The sequence below is a fragment of the Bos mutus genome, chromosome 29, assembly GCF_027580195.1.
Source record: "Bos mutus isolate GX-2022 chromosome 29, NWIPB_WYAK_1.1, whole genome shotgun sequence".
Taxonomy (NCBI): domain Eukaryota; kingdom Metazoa; phylum Chordata; class Mammalia; order Artiodactyla; family Bovidae; genus Bos; species Bos mutus.
In genome coordinates, this window is record NC_091645.1 from 36,224,838 (window position 1) to 36,240,144 (window position 15,307).

At 42.8% G+C, this 15,307-nt stretch overlaps 1 protein-coding gene and 1 pseudogene across 3 annotated transcripts in view; one reads left to right on the forward strand and one right to left on the reverse strand.

Annotated features, from left to right (window-relative positions):
• PRDM10 (PR/SET domain 10) overlaps positions 1–15,307 on the forward strand; it is a 99,053-nt gene that overhangs the window by 42,180 nt on the left and 41,566 nt on the right. The window lies entirely within an intron of this gene.
• LOC102280339 (caspase-3-like) lies at positions 4,652–5,751 on the reverse strand (annotated as a pseudogene).

Below are 15,307 nucleotides of genomic sequence, written 5' to 3' on the forward strand. Positions count from 1 at the left end.
ATTTTAAAAAATTTCTTTTTCTAAGTTACAGTTCAATTTTCTTGGTAAATAATTATGTTGTCTATGAATACTGACATTTTTACTTCTTTGCAGTCCTTATATCTTTTTTCCCTTTGGTTTTATTGAGATATAATTGACATATAGCAATGTATTATAAGTTTAAGGTGTACAGCATAATGATTTGACTTACATGCATCATGAAACGGTTGCCACAGTAAGTTTAGTGAACATCCATCATCTCCAAAATTTAAAAAAATCGAAAAAAAACCTTTTTTTGGTGATGAGAACTCTTAGGATTTACTCTCTTAACTGCTTTTGTGTATAACACACAGCAGTGTTAATTTTATTTATCATACTATTCATTACACTCCTGCTGCTGCTGCTGCTAAGTCACTTTAGTTGTGTCCGACTCTGTGCGACCCCATAGATGGCAGCCCACCAGGCTCCCCCGTCCCTGGGATTCTCCAGGCAAGAACACTGGAGTGGGTTGCCATTTCCTTCTCCAATGCATGAAAGTGAAAAGCGAAAGTGAAGCCGCTCAGTCGTGTCCGACTCTCAGCGGCCCCATGGACTGCAGCCCACCAGGTTCCTCCACCCATGGGATTTTCCAGGCAAGAGTACTGGAGTGGGGTTCACTCCTAGGACTTACCTGTTTTGTAGGTGGAACTTTGTATGTTTTGACCACCTTCATCCATTCCCCCTTCCCCCCACCCACCACCTCTGGTAACCACATGTATGATCTCTTTTTATATGAGTCCGTTTTTTTTTTTTTAATTAGAATATAATTACTTGACAAAGTTGTATTAGTTTCTGCTATACAACAACACGAATCAGCTCTATGTATAAATACATCCCCTCCCTCTTGAGCCTCCCTCCATCCCCCAGTCCCACCCCTCTAGGTCATCACAGAGCACCACGCTGAGCTCCCTGTGCTCGGCTTGGGAACCTAGTAGGTTCCCACTGGCCATCTGTTTTATACACAGTGATGTATTTACATCAGTGCTACTCCCTCAGTTCTTTCTACCCTCTCCTTTCCTGCTGTGTCCGTAAGGCCAGTCTCTACGTCTGCATCTCTATTCCTGCCCTGCAAATAGGTTCATCAGTAGCATTTTTCTAGACTCCACATATATGCGTTAGTACACGATATTTGTTTTTCTGTTTCTGACTTCCTTCACTCTGTATGGGAGGCTCTAGGTTCATCCACATCACTACAACTGATTCAATTTCATTCCTTTTTATGGTTGAGTAATATTCCATTGTATACACGTACCACAGCTGCTTTACCCATTCATCTGTTGATGGATGTCTAGGTTGCTTCCATGTCCTGGCTATAGTAAATAGTGCTGCAGTAAAAAAATACAGATGTCTTTTTGAGTTGTGGTTTTCTCGGAGTACATGCCCAGGACTGGGATTGCTGGGTCATATGGAAGCGCAGGGTTTACTTTATTTGGTTTTGAAGTATAATTGACCTACAACACTGGGTTAGTTCCTGTTACACAACATAGTGATTTTTTCCTATATATTTCATATATTCCATGATGTCTAGTTATAACATGTCACCATACAAAGATACTGTGTACTGACTGTATTCCCCACACTGCACTTTTCATACCGATGACTCATTTATTTTGCAGCTAAGAATCTGTATCCCTTAATTTGCCATACCTATTTCTTTCCATCCCCCACCCTCTGCTACTCTAGTAACTTTGTTCTCTGTCTCTAACTGTTTCTATTTTGTAATGTTTGCTCATTTATGTCTTTCCTTTTTATTTCTTCTTTTGTTCCCCTTTGCTCTGCTGACTAGCTTACATCTTTCGTTTTTATTTCTTCTTTTGTTCCCCTTTGCTCTGCTGCCTAGGATCTCCAATCCATTAGTGAATGGAGTTGGTGCCGGTAGATGTGAGGGTTTCTCATTTTCCTTCCTGATTGCAGAGGGAAAACTTTCACTACTTCACTATGAAGAATGATGTTTAGTGCAGGGATTTTTTTTTCTTTCGGCTGTACCACATGGCACGTAGGATCTTAGTTCCCCAACCAGGGACTGAGCCTTCACCCCCTTCAGTGGAAGCATGGAGTCTTAACTGCTGCATCACTAGGGAAGTCCTCTCGTGCAGGCAGGATTTTTATAAAAAGAACACGTCAATGAAGAAAGCTCCCTTTATGGTTTTTAATGAATGTTTATTATTGATTGATGTTGATTGTTATTCATGGATGTTGATTTTTACCAAATGCTTTTTTTTAATCTGTTGAGATTTTTCTCTTCATTGTTAATAGGGTAGATTATATTAACTGATATTTAAAAGTTAAGTCACAGACTTACCTAGTGGATCAATCAGTAAAGAATCCACCTAAGTATCTGCCTGCAATGTAGGAGACGCCAGTTCGATCCCTGGGTTAGAAAGATTCCCTGGAGAAGGCATGGCAACCCACTCCAGTATTCTTGCCTGGAGAATCCCATGGATAGAGAAGCCTGGCTGGCTACAGTCCACTGGGGTCTCAAGACTCAGACACAACTTAGTGACTAAACCACCTCAAAAGTTAAGCCAGCCTTTCTTTCTATAATAAACTCCTTTTCTTGTATGTTTGGATTTGGTTTGCTGATATTTTGTTTGGGGTTTTATGTTTTTATTTACAAGTTCATTGTATTTTTAACCACTTTATTTGATTTTTTTTTTCTTTTAAAGTAGCTTTCATCTTGATATTTTTTTCTTTTAATAACATCCTGGAAAGCTGTATCATCATTTTTGTGGGCGTTACAGTGTTCTATTATGGGGATTTACTATCATTCATATTCTTCAACTATTGTTTGTATCGGTTTAGTCACTCAATTGTGTCTTTCTCTTTGCGACCGGATGGACTGCAGCACACCAGGCTTCCCTGTCCTTAACCAACTCCCGGAGCTTGGCAAGCTCATGTCCACTGAGTTGATGATGCCATCCAACCATCTCATCCTCTGTCATCCCCTTCTCCTCCTGCCTTCAATATTTTCCAGGATCAGAGTCTTTTCCTATGTGTCAGTTCTTTGCATCAGGTGGCCAAAGTATTGGAGTTTCAGCTTCAGCATCAGTCTTTCCAATGAACATTCAGGACTGATTTCCTTTAGGATGGACTGGTTTGATCTCCTTGCAGACCAAGGGACTCTCAAGAGTCATCTCCAACACCACTGTTCAAAAGCATCAATTCTTCGGCGCTCAGCTTTCTTTACAGTCCAGCTCTCACATCCATACATGACCACTGGAAGAACCATAGCTTTGGCTAGATGGGCCTTTGTTGGCAAAGTAATGTCTCTGCTTTTTAATATGCTGTCTAGGTTGGTCATAGCTTTTCTTCCAAGGAGCAAGCTTCTTTTAATTTCATGGCTGCAGTCACCATCTGCAGTGATTTTGGAACCCAAGAAAATAAAAGTCTGTTACTGTTTCCACTGTTTTCCCATCTATTTGCCGTGAAGTGATGGGGCCGGATGCCATGATCTTTGTTTATTGAATGTTGAGTTTTAAGTCAGATTTTTCACTCTCCTGTTTCACTTTCATCAAGAGGCTCTTTAGTTTATCTTCACTTTCTGCCTTAAGGGTGGTGTCATCTGCATATCTGAGGTTCTTGATATTTCTCCCGGCAATCCTGATTCCAGCTTGTGCTTCATCCAGCCTGGCATTTCACATGATGTACTCCGCACATAAGTTAAAAAACAGAGTGACAATATACAGCCTCGACATACTCCTTTCCGAATTTGGAACCAGTCTGTCGTTCCATGTCCAGTTCTAACATTTGCTTCTTGACCTGCATACAGATTTCTCAGGAGGCAGGTCAGGTGGTCTGGTATTCCCACCTCTTGAAGAATTTTCCAGTTTGTTGTGATCTACACAGTCAAAGGCTTTGGTGTAATCAATAAAGCAGAAGTAGATGCTTTTCTGGGATTCTTGTTTTCTTCTGTGATCCAACGAGTGTTGGCAATTGAATTTGTGGTTCCTCTGCCTTTTCTAAACCCAGCTTGAACATCTGGAAGTTCATGGCTCACGTACTGCTGAAGCCTGGCTTGGAGAATTTTGAGCATTTACTAGCGTGTGAGATGAGTGCAATTGTGTGGTAGTTTGAACATTCTTTGGCATTGCCCTTCTTTGGCATTGGAATGAAAACTGACCTTGTCCAGTCTTGTGGCCACTGCTGAGTTTTCCAAATTTGCTGGCATATTGAATGTAGCACTTTCACAGCATCATCGTTTTAGGATCTGAGATAGCTCAACTGGAATTCCATCACCTCCACAGACTTTGTTCATAGTGATGCTTCCTAAGGCCCGCTTGACTTCGAATTCCAGGATATCTGGCTCTAGGTGAGTGATCACAGCATCATAGTTATCTGGGTCATGAAGATCTTTTTTGTATAGTTCCTCTGTGTTTTCTTTTTTTTTTTTTTTCTTCTCATAATGATTTCCACAATCCATTTTTATTTCATCTTCATTAAACTCAATCTCAACTATCCAATTGTGCTTGAGGTAGCTGCACAGTAGTTCTATTGCTAGGCAAGTGGCATGTTTCAAAGTTATCACCTGAGTCATTAGGTTAGATTTAGAGGTGAGAGGAAAATGTAGTACCAGTTACACTGTTTGCTCACTTGGCATACAAGTTAAAAACAAAAATCATCCATGTCTTAGTGATTAGAAATACAGTTCTTTTGTGAGCATAGACATAATACAAGGAATCTGTTTCTTTGCATGAAAAGTGGAATCGGTGAAAAAGGACTCATATTCTATCGCTACCTTTTGGTTAACCCGAGTAAGAATGTGCATGAATTCGAGCTTGTGAGCGTACTTTTTCAGCATCTCACAAAGAGCCTGGATGAACCAGGATCTGTACTTTGTGTTTCGCCAGGAAAAGTAACCAGGTGCTGTAGAATATGCATACAAGAAGTCTGCCTCAACTGGTATTTTCTGACAGGCCGTCCTCAGCACCAGTGTCTGTCTCAATACCACAGTCCAGTTCTGTGCCTCGGCAGGCCTGAATAATGAAAAGTTTGGGTTTTCCAGCCAGACTTCTGCAGCAGTCCCCTCTGAAGAAACTTGCTAATTTTTTCAGATTGACGGGTCCATTGGTTCCAAAAATGATTCCTTCTTCACCATGGCTTCAGTTCAGTTCAGTTCAGTCGCTCAGTCGTGTCCGACTCTTTGCGACCCCATGAATCGCAGCACGCCAGGCTACCATGGCTTAGAAGCACGCAAATAAACCTGTTCCTTTTGCTATGGTCTTCTTTAGAAACGTTGCTCATTAATTCCAACATTTCTTTACGCGTAAGAACATTTTTAATCCTAACTTCATATTTCAAGTTCGTGAAGGTTTCCCTGAGGTTTGCTGCATCCACGTCTGTACCAGATCAACAGGCCACGCCAGTATTTTCGTGGAAGTTCTTATTATTGATTATTATACATAAACCTATTTCAAGATAATCATTTTGTAACTCTCTTCCAAGGATATTCCAGAGTCCATTGATTTGCTTCCATGTAAGGTCTTTGTCCCTGAAGTTTTAATGGATTTTGAATCCACTGAATTTTCGGTGTTCTCCGTGGATACTTTTTTTACATTCAGCCACCACACTGCAGCTCTGCTGGACTCCACTCCTGGTCTCCCTCTGTGTGTTCTTGCCACCTCTTCTTGCCACCTCTCTGCTTCTGTCAGGTCCATACCATTTCAGTCCTTTATTGTGCCCATCTTTGCATGAAATGTTCCCTTGGTATCTCTAATTTTCTTGAAGAGATCTCTAGTCTTTCCCATTCTGTTGTTTTCCTCTATTTCTTTGCACTGATCACTGAGGAAGGCTTTCTTATCTCTTCTTGCTGTTCTTTGGAATTCTGCATTCAAATGGGTACATCTTTCCTTTTCTTCTTTGATTTTAGCTTCTCTCCTTTTCACAGCTATTTGTAAGGCCTTCTCAGACAACCATTTTGCCTTTTTTGCATTTCTTTTTCTTGGGGATAGTCTTGATCACTGCCTCCTGTACAGTGTTATGAACCTCTGTCCATAGTTCTTCAGGCACTCTGACTATCGGATCTAATCCCTTGAATCTATTTGTCACTTCTACTGTATGATTGTAAGGGATTTGATTTAGGTCATATCTGAATGGTCTAGTGGTTTTCCCTACTTTCTTCGATTTAAGTCTGTATTTTACAATAAGGAGTTATTGCAAATCTGAGCCACAGTCAGTTCCTGGTCTTGTTTTTGCTAACTATATAGAGCTTCTCCATCTTTGGCTATAAAGACTATAATCAGTCTGATTTTCGGTATTGACCATCTGGTGATGTGCATGTGTAGAGTCTTGTGTTTTTGGAAGAGGGTGTTTGCTGTGACCAGTATATTCTCTTGGAAAACTCTGTTAGCCTTTGCCCTGCTTCATTCCATACTCCAAGGCCAAATTTGCCTGTTACTCCTGATGTTTCTCTACTCCTACTTCTACATTCCAGTCCCCTATGGAATGCAAGATGAAAAGGACATCTTTTTTGGGTGTTAATTTTAGAAGGTCTTGTACGTCATCATGGAACGGTTCAACTTCAGCTTCTTCAGCGTTACTGGTTGGGGCTTAGACTTGGATTACCGTGATATTGAATGGTTTGCCTTGGACACGAACAGAGATCATTCTGTCATTTTTGAGATTGTACCCAAGTACTGCATTTTGGACTCTTTTGTTGCCTATGAGAGCTACTCCTTTTCTGCTGAGGGATTCTTGCCCACAGTAGTAGATACAATGGTCATCTGAATTAAATTTGCCCATTCCAGTCCATTTTAGTTCACTGATTCCTAAAATGTCGATTGTTTGTATATGTAGGTTCTTTCTTTCTCCCTTCCTTACTTTCTTTTCTGCTAGTATGCAGAACGCTCTCATAGATGTCATATCAGATTATTTCCTTAGAGTAAATTCTCCAAAGAGAAATGATAGAGACTAAAGATATTCACATTTTAAATTATATAAGAACTAAGATTTTTGTGAAAGTGAAGAAAGATACAAATATAAAAATCTCACAAGTTAAATAAAAAGTTTGAATCCTAAATTTGAATTAGAATATCAGTATAAACTCAGGATTTTTTTTCTCTTAAAAATAGGTTTTCTAATTCTGTCCACTGGAAAGATTTGGATGTAGTCATCAGTCCAGTAGCAATGATTCTGTGTGGTCTCTAAATACAGCTTCCCAATGAGAGGAATCAGGGCTACTTAGAAAAATGACAGATTCTAGCTCTGGGGCTGGAGATGTACCTGAAACATCTACCTGAAACATCCTGTCTTATCAGAATGAAAGAAGCAAATACTGATAAAAACTTCTCTCCAGGGTCCTGGGAAAAGAGCTCAAGATGTAACTGAAGAGGCCAAAATGGAGGGTACAATTTGACCCATTAAAAAGGAAAAATATCTCTGATAGATTGAAACACATTACGTATATTTAAAACCCACGAGTTCATATTGATAGGAAAAGAAATACTCTTTGGTCACTTTCTCAGGATGCTAGGAGACCGCAGTGTTATTGGGAAAAGTGGTAAGTGATGGGCACGAATCCAGCCTTTCCCCTGGAATATCCTCGCTTGATGAGGGAAATTTCATTACGGAAGCATCCAGCTAATAAGTGAAAGGGGATGATTGGCTTAAAGCATCACCATTTCTCATCTCCTGTCATCAGGAAAAAGCTGAGGAGGCACTTTGCAGTGAATGGACCAGCTCACCCCCCTGAACACTGTTGACATCATTACAAAGAGAGAATTCATTATGGGGTTCCTGGTCTTGTGTGCCTCCTCTTGTGTTTTACCACATAGGAGGTATTCCTCTTCCTCCCCCCAAATGAAAGCTGAATCTGATCGAGTCTCTAGGCTTCACTGCCAGTGAATAGGAGGCAGAGTCAACAAAGCAGAACAAGTTATAAGGCCACATGGATGCAGTCAGCACAGTCTACACTGTGAGGAGCAGACAAATTGCAGAGAAAAAGAAGAGAAAGAGAACTTACTGATTAAAGAGACGTCAGAGACGTATCAGTCAGGTGCAATAGGCAGACCTTGTTTGGGTTCTGACATGAACCATCCTACTGTAAAAAAGAAAAAAATGTAAGACAGTTGGGGGAACTCCTAACAATAACCGGATATTTGATGATATTAAGGAGTGATTTTTTTTTTTAGGTATGATAATAAAATGTAAAAGTCGTTTTTAAAAAAAGAGTTATCTACTGAACTACTTAGAGATGAAAGTGTATAGTGTTTGAAGTTTGCTTCAAAACAATCCAGTGAGGGGAAAGTGGGTGGGTGAACAGTTGAAGAGAGGTGAGCTATAAGTTGATAAGTTTTGAAGCTGAGTGACTGGTGGATAACATCTATTACACCGTTCTCTCTGTTTGAGATATGTTTGAAATTTATAAGCATAAACGGGAAAGTTATTTTGATAGGACTTTCAAATTGCGTCTCCGATACTGAAAAAGTTTACATTCCCACCAACAATATATGAGCTCTCCCATTTCCATACTGGGTATTTGCATTCTTTTAAAATTGTGCCAATCTGATAAGCAAAGTGGCATTTTGTTGTTTTAATTTTAAGATATCGTTTTAATTAGAGGTTTTGTTGCCATTGCACCTCAAAGGGCCCTTCATCTTCTCCCATCTCCTGAAACAACCTGCCTGTTTCATGTTTTGCACAAAAGAAAAGTTGTACTCAGACAGCTCTGTTGCCACTGCCTCGCCTCTGTCTTTACTGCAGTTTCCTTTCAACCGGCACGATTTTTATTTCTGGCTGTAACACCTCAGTGATCATCAGTTTATTCTGTGACCTGGATAAATTCTGGATAGAAAGCTGGAGTGAGGATTTAACATAGATGATAGGTGCTTTTTCTTTTTTTTTTTTCTTTTATCCTTAGCAAAAAGTTTCCTGTTTTCAGTTGTCTTTAGCGGTAGCGACATCCACGTGAAGCCTTGTTCATTGATGCGTTCCCCCATCCATAAGGAAGGCATGGAGCTCCCAGACTAGAAGCGCAGTCTCTGCTTTGTTTCTGAGCAAGGACATGTGTGACTCCCCACACACTGTGAGGAAAACATGCTGCCCTCATGATTGGCCTCAGCAGGAACCCAGAGCATTCTGCTGTGTTTGCTGCCGTCCAGTGTTGTTTCATCCTTCCCTCTCAGATAAATTGTGTCCTGCAGTGTGTGATGTCGTTTCAGAAATAATTACCGAGAGTGATGCTAAGTGGGAAGGAGAAAGTATACCATGACTTTAACAAATTCCTTTTCCTCTCCCACGTTTTATGGTGCGTGACAGCATGCAGGCGCGTACACTATCTTTGTTACTATTCTTTCCCTCCAAGTGGAGTTGACACCCACGGCTCCCCGCCCTGCTGCCTGGCTGTTGCCTCAGGAGCAGCTGTGTTAGCTGGTTGCTCGGCCCACCAGGTGTGTGTGCAGTTTACCTCCTCCTCGAACAGACCCCACGCCTCAGGGGCCATTGTGAGGCAGTGGGAAAGCCAGGCCAAATCAGAGTGTGCATTTCATCTCTGCCTCTTAGGAGCTGGTGGTAAAATGACTTGGCCTCAAAGGAGCTTAAATGTATGGCTGGCACTCAGTGAATGGCAGCTGAATCTGAATTATTAATTAAACAAATCTGTAACACATGCCTCCTGTGTGTTAAGGTCCAGGCTGTCTGATATACACAGTTCTTACCTACAAATTGATGATCAGCCGTGCTTTTCAACAGTAGCTCTCATGATTCTGGTGTATGTTCCATCTGTGTGTATCGTATCAGTTCTCTTTCAGTGGTCCCCCACCTTTTTGGCACCAGGGACCTATTTCCTAGAAGACAGTTTTTCTACAGACGCAGAAGGGGATGGTTTCAGGATGATTCAAGCACATCCCGTCTACTGTGCACTTTATTTCTCTTATTATTGCATCAGATCCACCTCAGATCATCAGGCATTAGATCCTGCAGGCTGGGAATCCCTGCTCTAGATACTGCTGAAGCCTTCCAGCCTTTTCCTTGTCACAGCCTTTGAGGAGAGTTGCAGCCTGGGGATGAGGAGGTTGTCGGTCTGTTTTAATGTCAGCTTTTCCACGGTGGCAAGAAGCCAGCAGTAACTTGCCTGACCACAGTCTTTCTAGCAGCATCAGTTAGGAAAAAATAACATTGCAGCTTCACAGGAGTAACTCTCAATTGCTGATTTTATTCTTTCAGGTCAGCTCTGCAAAGAGATGAAGAATTTATGAGGAGTGGAGGTGGATGTATGCTTTGGTTTGCTCAATGTGTGATAACATTCATCCCTAATGCTGGCATAGAATTTAAGTGGCTCAAAGCTAAGGGTGATACCAGAGCCGCTCAGAGCGCTCTGAGATAGCAAGCGGGAGCTGAGCAAGTGAGGACCCAGAGGGGTGGCAGACGGAGTTTCGTGGCCAGAAGTCCCTGCTCTTTTTTCTTTGTTGAGACCTCACCCCAATGGGCGTTTTCTTGTTTTTATTGAAGTTGAAGCAGGAGCATGTCCCAGAATCGTGTCCTCCTGTCGACACTTGTACAAGGCCCTGAGCTGCAGGTGGAAGATCACAAATGAGTCTGGGCTCCTGGGCTGAGTGAATGCACAGTTCAGACATGCAGGTGCTGTTTGAGGCAGCTGATCTTATCTGCCTTCTTCAGCCTGAGGGTTTCTCGTGTTGGGCAGTGACCTTTAATTGCCAGAGCAGGTCAGATTCTGTAAACGCCCACAATACTGTTTCTTCACGGAGTTTAAGAAGTTCTTAGATGTAGATGCACAACTGAAAATGCACTTTTCTGTGATGATTGGCAGAGTCCCTTTAGGTGCCTAGAGGGATTGACATCCTTTCCAAAGGGCCAACTGCCTCTCCGCAGCCTGACCTCCCCTGGCCACCTGCCGCATGCCCAGCAGCCTGTTAGGGCTGTAGAGGAAACACGTGCTGTCGCTTCAGTCCTTAAAGGACTTATGATAATAATAATCTATGATTAATAGTAAACGCTTACTAAATGCTGGACACTACTACTGGCCTCATGCACACATCATTCCATTTAATCCTCACAACAGCTTATGAGGTATGTATTGCTGCTAAGTTGCTTCAGTCATGTCCGACTCTGTGCGACCCCATAGACGGCAGCCCACCAGGCTCCCCCGTCCCTGGGATTCTCCAGGCAAGAATACTGGAGTGGGGTGCCATTGCCTTCTCCATGTCCTTTTTACAATAAAGAAACACAGGTTCAGAGAAGTTTGTTCACTTGCTGAGTTGTGGAGCCAGGAGTTTAATCCAAATCTCTCTGACTCCAAAGCCTATGGTCTCCATCCCTGTGGTGCAGTTGGAGCGGCAAGCTGGACTCACGTGAAAATGCACGCAAATGGGCAATGGAGACCAAGCTGAGGGGGCAGCCAAGGTGTAAGATATGAGACCAAGGTTCTGAAAGATCTTGCCTGGCTAGAAGAACGGAAGAGGTGGTACAATGAAATTTCCTAGGGATAAATTTCCATTTAAGTAAAAATCTACTGTTAAGTCCTGAGCAGAAGATAGGGGTTCCATTTCCAAGGCAAACCATTCAATATCACAGTAATCCAAGTTTATGCCCCAACCAGTAACACTGAAGAAGCTGAAGTTGAACGGTTCTATGAAGACCTACAAGACCTTTTAGAACTAACACCCAAAAAAGATGTCCTTTTCATTATAGGGGACTGGAATGCAAAAGTAGGAAGTCAAGAAACATCTGGAGTAACAGGCATATTTGGCCTTGGAATACAGAATGAAGCAGGGCAAAGACTAATAGAGTTTTGCCAAGAAAATGCACTGGTCATAACAAACACCCTCTTCCAACAACACAAGAGAAGACTCTATACATGGACATCACCAGATGGTCAACACCAAAATCAGATTGATTATATTCTTTGCAGCCAAAGACGGAGAAGCTCTATACAGTCAGCAAAAACAAGACCAGGAGCTGACTGTGGCTCAGATCATGAACTCCTTATTGCAAAATTCAGACTTAAATTGAAGAAAGTAGGGAAAACCACTAGACCATTAAGGTATGACCTAAATCAAATCCCTTATGTTTATACAGTGGAAGTGAGAAATAGATTTAAGGGCCTAGATCTGATAGATAGAGTGCCTGATGAACTATGGAATAAGGTTCATGACATTGTACAGGAGACGGGGATCAAGACCATTCCCATAGAAAAGAAATGCAAAAAAGCAAAATGGCTCTCTGAGGAGGCCTTACAAATAGCTGTGAAAAGAAGAGAAGCGAAAAACAAAGGAGAAAAGGAAAGATATAAACATCTGAATGCAGAGTTCCAAAGAATAGCAAGAAGAGATAAAAAAGCCTTCTTCAGCGACCAATGCAAAGAAATAGAGGAAAACAACAGAATGGGAAAGACTAGGGATCTCTTCAAGAAAATCAGAGATACCAAAGGAACATTTCATGCAAAGATGAGCTCGATAAAGGACAGAAATGGTATGGACCTAACAGAAGCAGAAGATATTAAGAAGAGGTGTCAAGAATACACAGAACTGTACAAAAAGATCTTCACGACCCAGATAATCACGATGGTGTGATCACTGACCTAGAGCCAGACATCCTGGAATGTGAAGTCAAGTGGGCCTTAGAAAGCATCACTACGAACAAAGCTAGTGGAGGTGATGGAATTCCAGTTGAGCTATTCCAAATCCTGAAAGATGATGCTGTGAAAGTACTGCACTCAATATGTCAGCAAATTTGGAAAACTCAGCAGTGGCCACAGGACTGGAAAAGGTCAGTTTTCATTCCAATCCCAAAGAAAGGCAATGCCAAAGAATGCTCAAACTACCGCACAATTGCACTCATCTCACACGCTAGTAAAGTAATGCTCAAAATTCTCCAAGCCAGGCTTCAGCAATATGTGAACCGTGAACTTCCTGATGTTTAAGCTGGATTTAGAAAAGGCAGAGGAACCAGAGATCAAATTGCCAACATCCGCTGGATCATAGAAAAAGCAAGAGAGTTCCAGAAAAACATCTATTTCTGCTTTATTGACTATGCCAAAGCCTTTGACTGTGTGCATCACAAGAAACTGTGGAAAATTCTGAAAGAGATGGGAATACCAGACCACATGATCTGCCTCTTGAGAAATTTGTATGCAGGTCAGGAAGCAACAGTTAGAATTGGATATGGAACAACAGACTGGTTCCAAATAGGAAAAGGAGTTCGTCAAGGCTGTATATTGTCACCCTGTTTAACTTCTCTGCAGAGTACATCATGAGAAACGCTGGACTGCAAGAAACACAAGCTGGAATCAAGATTGCCAGGAGAAATATCAATTACCTCAGATATGCAGATGACACCACCCTTATGGCAGAAAGTGAAGAGGAACTCAAAAGCCTCTTGATGAAAATGAAAGTGGAGAGTGAAAAAGTTGGCTTAAAGCTCAACATTCAGAAAACGAAGATCATGGCATCCGGTCCCATCACTTCATGGGAAATAGATAGGGAAACAGTGGAAACAGTGTCAGACTTTATTTTTCTGGGCTCCAAAATCACTACAGATGGTGACTGCAGCCATGAAATTAAAAGATGCTTACTCCTTGGAAGGAAAGTTATGACCAACCTAGATAGCATATTCAAAAGCAGAGACATTACTTTGCCAACAAAGGTTTGTCTAGTCAAGGCTATGGTTTTTCCGGTGGTCATGTATGGATGTGAGAGTTGGACTGTGAAGAAAGCTGAGCACCGAAGAATTGATGCTTTTGAACTGTGGTGTTGGAGAAGACTCTTGAGAGTCCCTTGGACTGCAAGGAGATCCAATCAGTCCATTCTGAAGGAGATCAGCCCTGGGATTTCTTTGGAAGGAATGATGCTAAAGCTGAAACTCTAGTACTTTGGCCACCTGATGCGAAGAGTTGATTCATTGGAAAAGACTCTGATGCTGGGAGGAATTGGGGGCAGGAGGAGAAGGGGACGCCAGAGGATGAGATGGCTGGATGGCATCACTGACTCGATGGACGTGAGTCTGGGTGATCTCCGGGAGTTGGTGATGGACAGGGAGGCCTGGCGTGCTGCGATTTGTGGGGTCGCAAAGAGTCGGACACGACTGAGCGACTGATCTGATCTGATCTGATCCTCTGTGAGGGGACAGCTAGGCCCAGGGTCTTGGGGACCTACAGAGTCCTGATGGAGCAGCGCTAGGAAGTGGCTGTCTTCAGTGAGCGCAGGTGCAGGCTGATGGGGATCCACTGAGGGCTGAATGGACCCAGCAAGACCCTGAGGGATGTGGATGATTCGCCTCATGAGAAATGAGTCCATGACCTAGGGGTTTTGGTCTTGAAGTACTGGAGCAGCTGTCTTCACGTGGCGGAGCGGTGGACTCACTTGGTCTAACTCGAGAGGAAATTCGGGGGGCTCTTGACCCCCCGGTAACATTCCTGAGCTATTTCGGAACCATTTGGGCTGCCTGGTGGGCTGGACGGTGTTGTCAGGTGGGCTTCTGTGACTGCAGATGTACAGGAGAGAGAGCAGAGATGGTTCCTGGAGAGGTGGGAGAAGACAGGATTTAGGAGATTGCCTAAAGGGAAGAGCAAGCGTTCTAGGCGAGGACAGATACAGGCAAGGGAAGTAGCTTGATGTAACTGATGGTGCTACTGCGGCAGGAGAAACACCCTTGCATAAGAGGGCCTGGGTGGTGTATAACCCCAGGTGAGGACTCTCAAGACAACATTATTTTCTTCCAGCATATTTGGTAAAGTGGCATTAATCTAATCTATGACATAAACCATGTCTTATTTGCAGAAGATAATTTCAGCATATTTCAGCATGATGAACCAAGTAGGCATCTCTTTTCTTAAGGTCAAAGTCAAACCTTGACCTCTCTGGAGTGTGTGAAAGTGCGCCCATACCCACTGAATTTTGCCACCTGCATCTTGCACCACGTGTAAAGTTCTAAAGCCACGTGGTTGCAGGCTGGTCAGGCCTTTACTTGCACTAGGGTGTGGCCACTTGCAGAGGCAGGAGGGCCCCACCCAGAACCAAGATGTTGCAGCTGATGGTACCACACATGCTCCAGGAGGGTGTGGAAGGGTTTGTTACATTCATATTTGAAGTCTCCCGGGAGGCAGGGCAGGCCTCTCAAGCAAGTTTGGAAAGGCTGAGAGAGTGAGGAGGTGGGACTTGAAGTGAAGGGCGGGGTCAGGATGAGGGTCCCCAGCCCTCTGGCAGGAGCTTGTGAGGTTTGAAACTCTTGCTGACATGAAAGGAGCCCAGATGTGGGACAGAAACAGCAAAAATGAAAACAGATTCCTCATTACTGTCCATAGATAGGCCTTTCTGCACGGCCTCAGAGGGAGCTGGTG